At 41.1% G+C, this 15461-nt stretch overlaps 1 pseudogene; it reads left to right on the forward strand.

Moving 5' to 3' along the window:
- On the forward strand, positions 274-3422 carry Gm6236 (predicted gene 6236; annotated as a pseudogene).

Here is a 15461-nt window from a genome sequence, read left to right on the forward strand (position 1 = left end):
GTGAAGGCTCATGGGAGTACTGTGAAGACTCATGGGAGCACCGTGAAGGCTCACTGTGAAGGCTCATGGGAGCACTTGCTTTTCTATTTCAACCAACTTGAAATTTCCAATAACAAAAAATACTATCTATAGAAGTGGGAATGCTATTTATAGAAGGATGGCTCAGTAGGATTAAGCAGAAAATCCAGAAACGGGTCTACAGTAAAGCAGATGACCTGACACATAGGAACCCTGCCAAGCTCCTCTCCCCCACACACGGGATTCCCCCACCCTGTGTCCCAGCGCCTGCGAGAAGATGTTTCCCCATCCCCAGCAGCCAAGCCCTTCAAACACAAGAACCTGATGGTCTTCTTTGATGTGGACATTGGCCAGGAGCGAGTTGGTCAAATTGTTTTAGAATTGTTTGCAGATATTGTTCTCAAAACTGCAGAAAAATTTCATGTATAGTGTACAGGAAGAAAAGGCACTAGATGCACAACTGGGAAACCTTTCCATTTTAAAGGATGCCCTTTCCATGGAATTATTAAGAAATTTATCATTCATGGTGGAGACTTCTCAAATCAGAAAGCATTGTTTTAAATTAATCATTTTATTCATTTACACTTCAAATGATACCTTCCTTCCTGGTTACCACTCCACCAACCTTCCTATCCCAATTCCCCTCTCCCCCCTCCCCTTTGACTCTATGAGGATGCTCCTCCACCCATTCACACACTCCTACCTCACCCCTCTAGCATCCCCCAATTCTGGAGCATCAAGTTCTACAGGACCAAGGGCCTCCCCTCCCATTGATGTCAGATAAGGCTATCCTCTGCTACATATGCAGCTGGAGCCATGGCTTCTTCCATGTGTACTCTTTGGTTAGTGGTTTAGTCCCTGGGAACTCTGGGTAGTCCAATTAGTTGATCTTGTTCTTCTTTTGGGGTTGCAATCCCCTTCAGCTCCTTCAGTCCTTCCCCTAGCTCTCCCATTGGGCTCCCTGGGCTCAGTCCAATGGTTGGCTGTGACTCTTTGCATCTGTATGTATTGGTCAGGCCCTGGTAGAACCTTTCAGGGAACAGCTATATCAGGCTCCTATCAGCAAGTGCTTTTTGGCATCAGCAATAGTGTGGCGGTTTGGTGCGTGCAGATGGGATGAATCCCTAGTTGCGGCCGTCTCTGGATGGCCTTTCATTCAATCTATGTTCCATGTTTTGTCTCTTTCTTTCCTTTGGACAGGAACATTTCTGGGTTAAAATTTTTGAGATGCCTGGGTGGCCCCATGTTTCTACTGGGGGCCGTGTCTATCTACTGGAGGTGGTCTCTAGAGGTTGTATCTCCCTTTATTGGGTACTTCAGCTAAAGTCATATCTGGAAGCCTCTTGTTTCCCTGGAGTCTGGAACTTTCTAGTGGGTACCCCAGTTCTCCATCCCCCTCTGCTACATATTTCTATTCACTCTCCTGATCCTCTATACTTCTCTCCTGTCCCTTCCAGGACCTGCTCCTGCCCCCCTTTTCCCTTCCCCTCCTTTCTCTGTCTCTGGTCCCTCACTCCCTCAAGCTCCTGTGATTATTTTGTTCCCCATTCTATGAAGGACTGAGGCATTTACACTTTGGTCTTCCTTCTTCTTAAGCTGCATATGGTTTGTGGGTTGTATCTTGGGTATTCTGAGCTTTTGGGCTAAAATCCACTTATCACTGAGTGCATACTATGTGTGTTCTTTTGTGTCTGGGCTACCTCACTCAGGATGATATTTTCTAGTTCCATCTATTTGCTTGTTAATTTCATGAAGTCATTGTTTTTAATGGCTGAGTAGTCCTCCGTTGTGTAAATGTACCACATTTTCTGTATCCATTCTTCTGTTGAGGGACATCTGGCTTCCTTCCAGCTTCTGGCTATTATAAATAAGGGTGCTATAAACATATTGGAGTAGGTGTCCTTGTTATATATTGGAGTGTCTTTTGGGTATATGCCAGTATGGTATAGCTGGGTCGTCAGGTAGAACTATTTTCAATTTTCTGAGTTACTGCCAGATTGAATTCCAATGTGGTTTTATAAAACATAAAAGCAATCATTCACCATGATCGAGTAGACGTCATCCCAGTGATGCAGGGATGGTTTAATATACTGAAATCCATCCATGTAATCCACTATATAAACAAACTCAAAGGGGGAAAAAAGCCACATAATCATCTCATTAAATGCTGAAAAAGCCTTTGACAAAATGCAACACCCCTTCATGGTAAAAGTATCAGAGAGATCAGGAATTCAAAGCCCATACCTAAACATAATAAAAACAACATACAGCAAACCAATAACCAACATCAAACTAAATAAAGAGAAATTCGAAGCAATCCTACTAAAAAATCAGGGACAAGACAAGGCTGTCCACTCTCCTCCTATCTATTCAATATAGTACTCAAAGTTCTAGCCAGAACAATTAGGCAACAAAAGGAGATCAAAGGAATAGAAATTGGAAAGGAGGAAGTTAAGATATCACTATTTGCAGATGATATGATAGTATACATAAGGAGAAAATATTTTTGGTGAAAAATTGGAAGATAAACATTTTCATTATAAGCCTGATCAGGAGGGTTTGCTGAGCATGGCAAATGCTGACCCCGATGAAAATGGTTCTCAGTACTTTATCACGACAGTTCTGACTCCTCATTCAGACGGGAAACATGTTGTGTTTGGTCAAGTAATTAAAGGACTGGGTGTGGCAAGGGTGCTAGAAAATGTAGAAGTGAGGGGTGACAACCCGTCAAACTGTGTGTTATTGCAAAATGTGGAAGACGGAAAGAAGGGGATGACCCACAAAGATGTATCTGATGATAGTCATACAGATTTCACTGAGAATGCAGATACAGATTAAAATATGGAGATAAAATTTTATTAATATCTGAAGACTTAGCAAACATTGGAAATTCAAGTCTCAGAACTGGGATGTGGTTATTAAAACACAAGGTGCTTGGATAGTTCAAAGGTTGTTATTGAGAAAGCAGATTCATCCAGACTGCAGCCTGTAAATTGAAGGTGTCAGATTGGCATGGGGCAACCGACAGTTGTTTGGAGGTTCCTGAAATGCACCTGTCAAACACCAAAGCAGTATACCAAAAATCAAGGATGGTAAGGATTAAGGTGGTATGATCAAGGAGTGGCTGGTCCTAAGACAGCGCAGGAGACAGCCCAGGAGATAAAGCTATCCAGGCAGAATTGCTTAAAGTTAAACAAATGATAGATAAAGAGAAGGCAGTGTATGCAAAAGTGATTGTTTAATAAGGATTAAACTTTCCTTAAATATTGTAGTACATTGCTTATATAAGGGATAATGTAAGTTACTGTCTACATAATCCCTGATGTGTTTCCCTTGATTATCTGTCATTGTTTACATAGAAGTGCTGACACAGGTTCCTTCTTCGTAGAGTGTTATGAAATACAAAAACAAACAAATAACCCACTGTCAGCAGAAGTGGCATTTCCTCTGTACCATGTTGGGCTAATGGGGACCTATACAATGTGTGACATGACAGTTTGTCTTGGAATTAACCCTCTTTCTGTCTTATACTTTCTTCTCTCCTTCTCCTTCATTCTCCAGTCACAATTTCTAACCACATACTTGCACAAAACCCACTATTATACATGCTACAAATTGAAATTTGAGAGACTAAATGAGAAGACATATGTTTAATAGGGTACAGTATTACTCTGGAATTGTCCAAACATCTTTGGGGTTGTTGTATTTATACGTATAAGAATTTATTTTCTGTCACTTTTTGAGGTATTTGTGATCCAACCCATGATCTCTTTAATGGCAGCCATGTTCTATATCTATGATAATTATTGTCTGATGCCTCACGAAAACATTTTGGAAAGCACCAAAGTTAACAGTCTACTATACCCAGTCTATTCTAGCCTGGTCTTCCTGGGTTAAGAATTTGGAGTGTGTAGTTGTGTGATTCTGGTCTAAGACATCTCATGATACTGCACTCATGACTGCAGACTGAGTCTACAGCCATTTGAAAGATGTGCGGGGATGAAGGGGTTGCTTCCGAGGTGGCTGGCTCACATTCTCAGGAAAGTGGTACTGGATATTGGTGAAAGGCCATAGATGTCTAAGTAGTATGGTAGTGGACCAACTTCAGAGTAAGCAATGTGAGAGAAAACAACAGAAACATCACATTTTTGGTGATCTCACCTCCCAAAATCCCATTCTATCACATTGACATCCGACTGATTGGACACATACCTATTATTTAACACAGAAGCAAGGCCCACCGAGTATGAAATCAAGGAAAGAAGGATTAGTGGACATTGACTTGGTGGCTGTCTACCTCAACACTACTCTGCTACCAGAGAGGCACTTGGAAACATCCAAGCTTTCCTACAAGAATGACTGACTTTGAAGAAATCAAGCTGATGAAGATTTCATAAAACAATGAGGATAATATATCTTTCAAAATGAACTCTGCTCTTCTTTCTGCTCCATTAAGTTTCGTTGTCAATGCATGCTCTGGAACTTGGTTGGCAGTAATAAGGAATAATTGGAGAAATGTACAGGGTCGACAATCCCATGGCCGTGCTGTCCATCCCAATGCTGCACTTGCTGTAAAGCAGTTGGTGATGTGTGCAGCCTTGTTTGTTGAGACTTTTCCCTTCTAACAATGAGCTCACGAGCTGCTGGGAGGCTACCGTGATTAATGTATACTCTGCTGCAACTTCACGTTTATCCTTTGTTCACTTTGAAAGCTCTCGCAGCACAATAAAGAGGCAATATCTCCGTCAGTGAGTTATGAAGCCAATTGTTAGTAAAAATCAGGTGGCCATTTTATAATATATATTATTAATACAATTTTAATAGTAGGTCATGAATTTAATTTTCTCATATAGAAGAATCATCCGAGAAGGGCCATTTGTGGAGCCATTTGGAAACCTAACATAGTAGAAGTTTCCTAAAATATATACATCTATGGAGACAACCGGCCACCTTCCTGGTGAGAGCACAGGGGTCCGCCCGGCCCGAGAGGTTTCTGCCTCAGGCTCCGGCGGGAGCCACCTTGGTTCCGGGACTCCACGGAGGGCAGGCTGCACGGGTGAGGGTGTGGAATACAGAGGCCAGCAGTTTCTGGGACAGGCGAGAGCCAGAGAGCTTCTGAGGTGGCACCATCTTCGGCTCCAGACAACCGGCCACCTTCCTGGCCAAAGCAACACAGCTTCTGGGAAAGATCCTGTTTTGGGCCTTCATCTTCAGCCAGGAGGAGGTCCAAACACCAGATAACTGCGCACCTTCCCTGAAAGAGGAGAGCTTGCCTGCAGAGACTGCTCTGACCACTGAAACTCAGAGGAGAGAGCTAGTCTCCCACGTCTGCTGATAGAGGGTAACAAAATCACCAGAGGAACAATCTCTAAACAAAGATAACTATAACAACTAACTCCAGAGATTGCCAGATGGCGAAAGGTAAATGTAAGAATCCTACTAACAGAAACAAACCAGGACCACTCACCATCATCAGAACCCAGACCGCCCACTTCGCCCAGTCCAGGGCACCCTAACACAACTGAAAAGGTAGACCTGGATTTAAAAGCATATCTCATGATGATGGTAGAGGACATAAAGAAGAAATTTAATAACTCACTTAAAGAAATACAGGAGAACACTGCTAAAGAGTTACAAGTCCTTAAAGAAAAACAGGAAAACACAACCAAACAGGTAGAAGTCCTTATAGAAAAACAGGAAAACACATCCAAACAGGTGATGGAAATGAACAAAACCATACTAGACCTAAAAAGGGAAGTAGACACAATAAAGAAAACCCAAAGTGAGGCAACGCTGGAGATAGAAACCATAGGAAAGAAATCTGGAACCATAGATGCCAGCATCAGCAACAGAATACAAGAGATGGAAGAGAGAATCTCAGGTGCAGAAGATTCCATAGAGAACATCGGCACAACAATCAAAGAAAATGGAAAATGCAAAAAGATCCTAACTCAAAACATCCAGGAAATCCAGGACACAATGAGAAGACAAAACCTACGGATAATAGTAGTGGATGAGAATGAAGATTTTCAACTCAAAGGACCAGCAAATATCTTCAACAAAATTATTGAAGAAAACTTCCCAAATCTAAAGAGAGAGATGCCCATGAACATACAAGAAGCCTACAGAACTCCAAATAGACTGGACCAGAAAAGAAATTCCTCCCGACACATAATAATCAGAACATCAAATGCACTAAATAAAGATAGAATACTAAAAACAGTAAGGGAAAAAGGTCAAGTAACATATAAAGGCAAGCCTATCAGAATTACACCAGATTTTTCACCAGAGACTATGAAAGCCAGAAGAGCCTGGACAGATGTTATACAGACACTAAGAGAACACAAATTCCAGCCCAGGCTACTATACCCAGCAAAACTCTCAATTACCATAGATGGAGAAACCAAAGTATTCCACGACAAAACTAAATTCACCCATTATCTATCCACGAATCCAGCCCTTCAAAGGATAATAACAGAAAAAAACCAATACAAGGACGGGAACCACGCCCTAGAAAAAACAAGAAGATATTCCCTCAACAAAACTAAAAGAAGACAGCCACAAGAACAGAATGCCAACTTTAACAACAAAAATAACAGGAAGCAACAATTACTTTTCCTTAATATCTCTTAATATCAATGGACTCAACTCCCCAATAAAAAGACATAGACTAACAGGCTGGCTACACAAACAAGACCCAACATTTTGCTGCTTACAGGAAACTCATCTCAGAGAAAAAGATAGACACTACCTCAGAATGAAAGGCTGGAAAACAATTTTCCAAGCAAATGGTATGAAGAAACAAGCTGGAGTAGCCATTCTAATATCTAACAAAATCGACTTCCAACCCAAAATAATCAAAAAAGACAAGGAGGGGCACTTCATACTCATCAAAGGTAAAATCCTCCAAGAGGAACTCTCAATTCTGAATATCTATGCTCCAAATACAAGGGCAGCCACATTCATTAAAGAAACTTTAGTAAAGCTCAAAGCACACATTGCACCTCACACAATAATAGTGGGAGACTTCAACACACCACTTTCACCAATGGACAGATCATGGAAACAGAAACTAAACAGGGACACAGTGAAACTAATAGAAGTGATGAAACAAATGGACTTAACAGATATCTACAGAACATTTTATCCTAAAACAAAAGGATATACCTTCTTGTCAGCACCTCATGGTACCTTCTCTAAAATTGACCACATAATTGGTCACAAAACAAGCCTCAACATATACAAAAATATTGAAATTGTCCCATGCATCCTATCAGATCACCATGGACTAAGGCTGATCTTCAATAACAAAATAAATAATAGAAAGCCAACATTCACGTGGAAACTGAACAACACTCTTCTCAATGATACCTTGGTCAAGGAAGGAATAAAGAAAGAAATTAAGGACTTTTTGGAGTTTAATGAAAATGAAGCCACAACATTCCCAAACTTATGGGACACAATGAAAGCATTCCTAAGAGGAAAACTCATAGCTCTGAGTGCCTCCAAAAAGAAATTAGAGAGAGCACACATTAGCAGCTTGACAACACACCTAAAAGCTCTAGAACAAAAGGAAGCAAATTCACCCAAGAGGAGTAGAAGGCAGGAAATAATCAAACTCAGGGGTGAAATCAACCAAGTGGAAACAAGAAGAACTATTCAAAGAATCAACCAATAAAGGAGCTAGTTATTTGAGAAAATCAACAAGATAGATAAACCCTTAGCCAGACTCACTAGAGGGCACAGGGAAAGCATCCTAATTAACAAAATCAGAAATGAAAAGGGAGACATAACAACAGATCCTGAAGAAATCCAAAACACCATCAGATCCTTCTACAAAAGGCTATACTCAACAAAACTAGAAAACCTGGATGAAATGGACAAGTTTCTAGACAGATACCAGGTACCAAAGCTAAATCAAGATCAGGTTAATGATATCAACAGTCCTATATCCCCTAAAGAAATAGAAGCAGTCATTAATAGTCTCCCAGCCAAAAAAAGCCCAGGACCAGACGGGTTTAGTGCAGAGTTCTATCAGACCTTCAAAGAAGACCTAATTCCAGTTCTTCACAAACTATTCCACAAAATAGAAACGGAAGGTACTCTACCCAACTCATTCTATGAAGTCACAATTACTCTGATACCTAAACCACAAAAAGACCCAACAAAGATAGAGAACTTCAGACCAATTTCCCTTATGAATATCAATGCAAAAATCCTCAATAAAGTTCTTGCTAACCGAATCCAAGAACACATCAAAACAATCATCCATCCTGACCAAGTAGGTTTTATCCCAGGGATGCAGGGATGGTTCAATATACGGAAATCCATCAATGTAATCCAGTATATAAACAAACTCAAAGACAAAAACCACATGATCATCTCGTTAGATGCTGAGAAAGCATTTGACAAAATCCAACATCCATTCATGATAAAAGTCTTGGAAAGATCAGGAATTCAAGGCCCATACCTAAACATGATAAAAGCAATCTACAGCAAACCAATAGCCAGCATCAAAGTAAATGGTGAGAAGCTGGAAGCAATCCCACTAAAATCAGGGACTAGACAAGGCTGTCCACTCTCTCCCTACCTATTCAACATTGTACTTGAAGTCCTAGCCAGAGCAATTAGACAACAAAAGGAGATCAAGGGGATACAAATTGGAAAGGAGGAAGTCAAAATATCACTTTTTGCAGATGATATGATAGTATATATAAGTGACCCTAAAAATTCCACCAGAGAACTCCTAAGCCTGATAAACAGCTTCAAAGAAGTAGCTGGATATAAAATTAACTCAAACAAGTCAATGGCCTTTCTGTACACAAAGGATAAACAGGCTGAGAAAGAAATTAGGGAAAAAACACCCTTTTCAATAGTCACAAATAATATAAAATATCTTGGCGTGACTCTAACTAAGGAAGTGAAAGATCTGTATGATAAGAACTTCAAGTCTCTAAAGAAAGAAATTAAAGAAGATCTCAGAAGATGGAAAGATCTCCCATGTTCATGGATTGGCAGGATCAACATTGTAAAAATGGCTATCTTGCCAAAAGCAATCTACAGATTCAATGCAATCACCATCAAAATTCCAACTCAACTCTTCAACGAATTAGAAAGGGCAATCGGCAGATTCATCTGGAATAACAAAAAACCGAGGATAGCAAAAACTCTTCTCAAGGATAAAAGAACCTCTGGTGGAATCACCATGCCGGACCTAAAACTGTACTACAGAGCAATTGTGATCAAAACTGCATGGTACTGGTATAGTGACAGACAAGTAGACCAATGGAACAGAATTGAAGACGCAGAGATGAACCCACACACCTATGGTCACTTGATCTTTGACAAGGGAGCTAAAACCATCCAGTGGAAAAAAGACAGCATTTTCAACAAATGGTGCTGGCACAACTGGCGGTTATCATGTAGAAGAATGTGAATTGATCCATTTCTATCTCCTTGTACTAAGGTCAAATCTTCTTACACGCGTTCACGACCGGCCAGGAAGAACACAGCAAACCGGAATCTTTTGTGGCAAAACTTTATTGTTTACATCTTTAGGAGCCAGAGAGCAAGAGCGCAAGAGTGCAAGAGCTTTATTGTTTACATCTTCAGGAGCAAGAGCAAGAGCCAGAGCAAGAGCGAGGGCAAGAGCGCAAGAGCGCAAGAGCTTTATTGCTTACATCTTTAGGAGCAAGAAGCAAGAGAGCAAGAGAGAGAATGGCGAAACCCCGTCCCTTTTAAGGAGAATTATCCTCTGCCTAGGACGTGTCGCTCCCTGATTGGCTGCAGCCCATCGGCCGAGTTGTCGTCACGGGGAAGGCAGAGCACATGTAGTGGAAAACTACCCTTGGCACATGCGCAGATTATTTGTTTACCACTTAGAACACAGGATGTCAGCGCCATCTTGCAACAGCGAATGTGAGGGCGGCTTCCTACAAAATCTAAGTGAATTAAGGAACTCCACATAAAACCAGAGACACTGAAACTTATAGAGGAGAAAGTAGGGAAAAGCCTCGAAGATATGGGTACAGGGGAAAAATTCCTGAATAGAACAGCAATGGCTTGTGCTGTAAGATCAAGAATCGATAAATGGGACCTCATAAAATTGCAAAGCTTCTGCAAAGCAAAAGACACCGTCAATAAGACAAAAAGGCCACCAACAGATTGGGAAAGGATCTTTACCTATCCCAAATCGGATAGGGGACTAATATCCAATATATATAAACAACTCAAGAAGGTGGACTCCAGAAAATCAAATAACCCCATTAAAAAATGGGGCTCAGAGCTGAACAAAGAATTCTCACCTGAGGAATACCGAATGGCAGAGAAGCACCTGAAAAAATGTTCAACATCCTTAATCATCAGGGAAATGCAAATCAAAACAACACTGAGATTCCACTTCACTCCAGTCAGAATGGCTAAGATCAAAAACTCAGGTGACAGCAGATGCTGGCGAGGATGTGGAGAAAGGGGAATACTCCTCCATTGTTGGTGGGATTGCAAGCTTGTACAACCACTCTGGAAATCAGTCTGGCAGTTCCTCAGAAAATTGGACATAGTACTACCGGAGGATCCCACAATACCTCTCCTGGGCATATATCCAGAAGATGTCCCAACCGGTAAGAAGAACACATGCTCCACTATGTTCATAGCAGCCTTGTTTATAATAGCCAGAAGCTGGAAAGAACCCAGATGCCCTTCAACAGAGGAATGGATACAGAACATTTGGTACATTTACACAATGGAATACTACTCAGCTATTAAAAAAATGAATTTATGAAATTCCTAGGCAAATGGATGGACCTGGAGGGTATCATCCTGAGTGAAGTAACCCAATCACAAAGGAACTCGCACAATATGTACTCACTGATAAGTGGATATTAGCCCAGAAACTTAGGATACCCAAGATATAAGATACAACTTGCCAAACGCATGAAATTCAAGAAGAACAAAGACCAAAGTGTGGACACTTTACCCTTTCTTAGAAATGGGAACAAAACACCCATGGAAGGAGTTACAGAGACAAAATTTGGAGCTGTGACGAAAGGATGGACCATCTAGTGATTGCCATATGCCGGGATCCATCCCATAATCAGCTTCCAAATGCTGACTCCATTGCATACACTAGCAAGATTTTGCTGAAAGTACCCAGATATAGCTCTCTCTTGTGAGACTATGCCGGGGCCTAGCAAACACAAAAGTGGATGCTCACAGTCAGCTATTGGATGGGCCACACGGCCCCCAATGGAGGAGCTAGAGAAATTACCCAAGGAGCTAAAGGGAACTGCAGCCCTATAGGTGGAACAACAATATGAACTAACCAGTACCCGGGAGCTCTTTTCTTTAGCTGCATATGTATCAAAAGATGGCCTAGTCGGCCATCACTACAAAGAGAGGCCCATTGGACTTGCAAACTTTATATGCCCCAGTACAGAGGAACGCCAGGGCCAAAAAGGGGGAGTGGGTGGGTATGGGGGACCTTTGGGATAGCATTGAAAATGTAAACGAGGAAAATACCTAATTAAAAAAAATACTGCTTACATAAAACACACACACACACACACACACACAAAATAAATATATATACATCTATGAAAGTGATGCAAGCAGAATTGTCAAATAACGGGGAGGATGGAGCCCCAACTGGACATCTCTCATCACTAAATTCTGGTACCAAGAATGGGTTACATTTAATCTAGTTGGTGGTCAAGGGGGCCTCATGGGAATCCCCAAACATCTAAGGCCATAGCCAAGGCTATATTGGTTACTTTCCACAAACTGCTTATAAGGTTGTATTACAGACGACAGAACCTATACCAGTCACTGAACATGGAGAAATTAGACTGGTGCCTTTTTAGAGCCTTCACCCCTACTGACTAGTGTTCAGTGTAATGGAAAGTACTCTAAATACTACCAAAGAAGAAAGGTAAAGATCAAACCAGCTACAAACACTTCTTGTCTCTGAGCTGGCCATCTTCCTGTGCATCAGTTTCCTGTGCCTCTGCACACTGACCCTTTTCTGTGCTGAATGCATCCTAATCCTCTCCTTACACTTAAAGGCTGATGTGCAGAGGTGTACCCAATGACCTCATTTTAATTTGATTACTTTGAAACCATCTAGCTACAGCCTCTGAATGACCACTGAAGTTCATCTGCATCTCTGAAGGGACACATTTCAATGCATAAAACACTCTTTGAGATATTCTTGTAAATTCTTATACTTGTATTTGGGGGTTGGGATTGAAGATTCTCTCTCTCTCTCTCTCTCTCTCTCTCTCTCTCTCTCTCTCTCTCACACACACACACACACACACACACACACACACACGCACAATGTATTGTGAAAAGAGGTTTTTGGTGTACACGAGGGATAAAGATAGTGAAAATGACTTGGTGAGCAACATAACAAAAAGAAGATGCCTGGTCCTCGAGGGTCTTATATTCATTTCCTACACAAGAGTCGGAATGTGGGTTGAAGTGAGATCTGCTAGGTAAACCGAATTTAGCTTGGAGTGTGTTTGGGATTCTGCAGGGAAGATGCTCAAGTGAGGGTACCAATTGTGTCTTTGCTGCACGGACTAACCTGGCATCTCTTTAGAAACACTTGGAACAAAGCAAATAGGAGACAAGTAGCTAGTGAAGCCAAGCCAGGAGAGCATGTATGGATTCAGTCATTTTGTTTATAACACCGAGTAGTGGAAGCTGAGTGTTCCATCGACTCGACGTTTCACACAGCTCTCTGAGGGTTTCTTGTTACTTTCTTTGACTCTGACTTTTTCTCCGCTAAACACAGCCATGCTTCTGTACATCACTATTTCTCTTCGATGTCTATTGGAACAGATGGGATGTAGATACAAGGAAGTTCCCAGAGGGGTTGCTTTGCTTTCTTTTGCTGGCCACAAGAAAACACTTTGGTAAATCAAGTCAGCTTTCAAGTGCTTGAAATTGCAAATAAGAAATAAGAGTCAGGAAAAGGTCAAATGGAAGACGAAGCTGAATCATATAATTTAGATTGAATGTTCTGATGAGAGAGTGGGATTGTGCCAATGCTGTAGATTTAATAGGAAGAAAAGTCCCAGACCCATAGCTATTTCTGTTTTATGTAATAAAGTGGAGCGAGTGGTAGTGACTTGTGGGTTTCTCTTTGATCCTCACACTCAATTATTTTTTACCCAGAATGGCGTTTCTGGTACAAGCTTTTAACACCATGTTTCCTCATCTTGCTCTGAAATAATATCTCTACCATAGTCAGCCTCTTACACAATGCTCCTCTGACTCCCGTCTGGAAGGCAAATGCACCAGGAACAAGAATGCTGATCTCCCTTCGTTTGAGTCTTTGAGTCTTCCTGAGGATATAAAAAATACTGGTGTATAAAACAGAAAATCAGACAAAATTTATTTATTTATTTTTACAAATTACACACATGTGAATAAACACGTAATTTGGTTAAATCAATATGCACACTAAAAAAGTGATGACAGAATCAAAACTTCATGACTTTAACCCTCCTTTCAACTAAGGGTTTTGTGTGTCTTTTGTCTTTGTGTTTAATTGTATTTTTGAGACAACATGCTATGAACTTGAGAACGGAGCCTCACTTACAGCAGAGCATTTTCATTAACATTTCTTTTCATTGCTCGATCAAATTTATTTAATATAGAATTTACCCATTTATAAAATGACATAAAACAAGGGACGTTAAGAAAGTTGGTTTGTTATGCATGGGGAAAATCTATGGGTTATGTATTTTGACTTTGCAAAAATTTCTCCATTATACTCTGACTTGAGTTTTAGCTAACGGGACTTGGCCTTAAATCACTGCTTTAATAATGAGGTTAAAGAGGCACTTTAGTTTTCTTAGCCTGATGGCTTTGCATCAGTTAACCTGAGGTGACACTCATTTGATAGGACTTTGTGGAGAAGAAATGAGATGGTAGTTGTATGGTAGTTAATGGTCATACACTAATGGGCAACCTCACTGGGTTTGAAACCAACTAGGACAGACACACTTCTGGATGTGTCTGTGAGGATATTTTTTGAAAGGTTTAACAGGGGAGGGGTAGTCACGCCCTGGAAATAGCACTAACATAGATCTGTGCCTCATGGCCTAAGGGAAATGAATACACTGGTAGTTACCCATCTCTGCCTCTGCTTTCTGGGCTGTTCTGATGTGGGAAATCCCAGCTAGTTTCTCCCACACTATGAATTCTGCAGTGCCTCTTCCTCCATGGGTCAAAATAAACCCTTTGGCACACAAGTTGCTTTTGGTCAAGCATTTGGTCACAGTAATGGGGAATTGTTTTATCTCTGTGAGCACTTAATTTGCAACTGTTAGCTGAAATGAGAACTCTAAGGACAGTAGGGTATTAGCCTCAGAAGAATGCAGAACTACCCACTCCAGGCAAGCGCCCTTGATGTTGTAACCATTGTTTAAATGCCCTCAAGAAGGGGTGTTCACCATATGCCAATGTTTCTGGCTGTGTAATGAACTGTTTGAATTATGACCATATTTTCCAGGTCACTCTATGCATAAAATGTTGACATCCTGCTTCAAAATTAGTACTAGAAGACAGAAATACATGTAATAAGGTACAGGGAAGTCTATCTTCCCTGAATATCAGCGCGACAGGCCATGTCTGTGGCAGCACCATATACAGGTCCAGACTAGTCTCAGTGTAGACTGTTCTGGTTTCAGTGGGCAATACTGCCTCCTACAAAATTAGTTTATCTGATGCTATCTTTACCTGTCTGTATGGATTTTACATTATGTGTGTATTTCTTTGATGTTTATCATTGCTTTGTAACCTCAATACAATGGGGATTATTATTATTATTTCGATGTGAGGAGGCATCTGAGTAAAGAGTGACAAGCCTTCAGAGAAGGAAAGTGGGCAGATTAGCAGAACCATGAGAAGGAGGGAGAAGAAGGGAACTGTTCTGTATCTAGAGGAATTACTGCTCAGGCTCCAACTCAGTGGCTTCAGCAGACTAGTTCACACAAGGACATTTTGGTTGTCTTAACTGTAATGGCCCAGAGCAGCCTGGGAGAGGGAAAGACTCTTACTCCATTTTCAATAGCAGAGACTATGTGGACTTACAGTTGGTGGATTAATAAAGGGGAAAGAAACAGAATTTATTACTTGTGTGGGAGTGTCATATGAAAAAAATGAAACTCCCCAGCCCTCTGCGTCTGGAAATTTATTGTTATGATAGGTTAATCTTCATTGTCAACTAGATTAAGAATTGCCCTGGAAACTGCCTTTTTGGTGTCTGTGTGAGCGTTCTCCAGAAGTTTAACTGAGGAGAGATGAAAGACCCACCTGGGTTGTAGGCTGCAGCTCCAGTCCAGGTGAGGTGCAGGACTGACTAAGGAGAAATTGAGCTGAGCAGTGACGGTCATCACTCTCTGCTTCCACTTAGGGACACAATGTGACCAGCTACC

The sequence above is a fragment of the Mus musculus genome, chromosome 3 (assembly GCF_000001635.26).
Source record: "Mus musculus strain C57BL/6J chromosome 3, GRCm38.p6 C57BL/6J".
Taxonomy (NCBI): Eukaryota; Metazoa; Chordata; class Mammalia; order Rodentia; family Muridae; genus Mus; species Mus musculus.